The sequence below is a fragment of the Vipera ursinii genome (assembly GCF_947247035.1).
Source record: "Vipera ursinii genome assembly, chromosome: 2".
Taxonomy (NCBI): domain Eukaryota; kingdom Metazoa; phylum Chordata; class Lepidosauria; order Squamata; family Viperidae; genus Vipera; species Vipera ursinii.
In genome coordinates this window covers 22,532,376-22,534,790 of record NC_139513.1, presented here as the reverse complement: position 1 = coordinate 22,534,790, position 2,415 = coordinate 22,532,376, and positions in this window count along the sequence as shown.

The following is a 2,415-nucleotide window of genomic DNA, read 5'->3' as shown; positions in this document are numbered from 1 at the left end:
CGGAAATCTGGATGATGGAAGCTCAAAGTTGTTATCTTGATATTTAGAAGATACACAGATCCAGTTCAGGATGCATAAATGGATGTTACTCAAACATACTTCTAATATCTGTTGTCTCTTGGAGTGGTGTTGAGGACCAGTCTTGCTAGCACAATATTAAGGTGCCTAGATGTATTACCTAATTGGAGACCCCAAATGCACAGACACCCAGAAGAAGACATGTTCTCCATGGATGTTTCCCAACTTTGGAGCTCTGAGTAGCAGGAAAAAGGAAGTGTTTGTTTCTAAACTGGGCTGTTGGAAAAGAAGGGGGTATGTCTATGTCAGACAATCGTCACACAATATTTAGATTTAATGTAGGTTGCTTAGTCTTGGCTTAACATATTCTGCCAGCTTATCCATTGTGGCTTACAAAACTGCATGTTGTGCAGACCTAGCCCATTGTGATTTAGCCAACCATGGTTAAAACACAGGTTAGTACAATATGTGAACCAGTCCTTAGGATAACTCTCGGCATGCATTTTCTCACCTGCTATCTTCAAAAATTTCCTCCAAGTACAGGGCGTCCTTGACTTACGACCACAACTGAGCCCATAATTTATGTTGCTGAGAAATTTATTAAATGAGTTTTGTCCTGTTTTATGATTTTTCTTGCCACATTTGTTAAGTGATGAACTGCAGATGTTAAATTAGTAACACGGTTGTTAAGCGAATCTGGCTTCCCCCATTGACTTTGCTGGTCAGGTAACAAAAGCTGGTCACATGAACTCCCCGGGGCCCTGCAACCGTCATAAATATGAACCAGTTGTCAAGCATCCCAGTGTAAATCACGTGACCTTGGGGAATGCTGCAATGGACATAAGTGTGAAACATGGCCATAGGTCACTGTTTTCAAGGCTGTTGTGACTTTGCTCAGTAAATGAACTGTTGCAAGTTAAGGACTATCTGTATAGGCAAAAATACAGAGAAGAGTCTCAAAGAGATAGAAGTTGGAAACAGTTTCTTTCCCAAGATCTGAAGTAGATCTGTGATCTTCCCCATACCCAGCAGACTGTCAGCTGTCACTTTATGGTTGTTTGTGCTTCACTACATTACGATGATAGACTGCCATGAACTGTGGGGACAGGGGAAGACAAGGGGGGAAATGAAAGTAAGCGCTGTTATCTCTTTGAGATGCTGCTTCAAGGTCACCTGGCATGCCAGCTGCGTATCAAATTGTGCATCTCGGACTGACCATTACGAAAACTTCCTACCTGAATGTGGCTGGGCTCAATGGGGTAGGAAATGGGAGGTAATTGAGGGAGGGAAAAGTGAGGGATTTTGGCGGTGATGCTTAGTTCTGGCTAAGGATCTTTTCTATTTAGAGGTTTAAATGGTGGCAGATCTGACACAGACTTTAACTCCCCTTTTTTTAATTAAATCAATACAGGCTAAACTCCCATACTGGAAAATATATAGGGTCTTCTCCTAGCATCATCTTTATTCCCAAGAAGACCCTTGGGTTTATTGGCATTCCCAAAACATGAAGAACAGTTAATTATAGCCCTCTGCTGTGCTTGGAAATATGTCCCTTGGCCAGGACATCTTAGGCAGTTATAATATCAGGAAGCAACCTCTCCCATCTGCTTTCTGAATACAGGTAGTCCTTGACTTAAAACCATTCATTTAGTGACCATTTGAAGTTGCAACATCACTGAAAAAAGGGACTTGTGACCGTTTTTCACACTTATGACCATTGCAGCATCTTCCTGGTCACATGATCAAAATTCAGGGACTTGGCAACTGGCGTGTATTTGTGATGGTTACAGTGTCCTGGGAATATGTGATCAACTTTTGTGATGTTCTGACGAGCAGGTGGCACCACCTATTCCATATCTGTACATTTGGTTTTACTTTTTGTTGTTGTTAGCTGCGAAGTCGTGTCCGACCCATTGCGACCCTATGGACAACGTTCCTCCAGGCCTTCCTGTCCTCTACCATCTTCTGCAGTCCATTTAAGCTCACGCCTACTGCTTCAGTGACTCCACCCAGGCACCTCATTCTCTGTCGTCCCTTTCTTCTATTGCCCTCGATCTTTCCCAGCATTAGGCTCTTCTCCAGTGAGTCCTTCCTTCTCATTAGGTGGCCAAAGTATTTGAGTTTCAGCTTCAGGATCTGGCCTTCTAAAGAGCAGTCAGGGTTGATCTCCTCTAGGACTGACCGGTTTGATCGCCTTGCAGTCCAAGGGACTCGCAGGAGTCTTCTCCAGCACCATAGTTCAAAGGCTTCAATTCTTTGGCGCTCAGCCTTTTTTTATGGTCCAGCTTTCACTGCCATACATTGCAACTGGGAAGACCATAGCCTTGACTATACGCACTTTTACTTACCTAAGTATAAAACCTTACTTTTCTTACCAATGAATTTAATTTTGTTAGA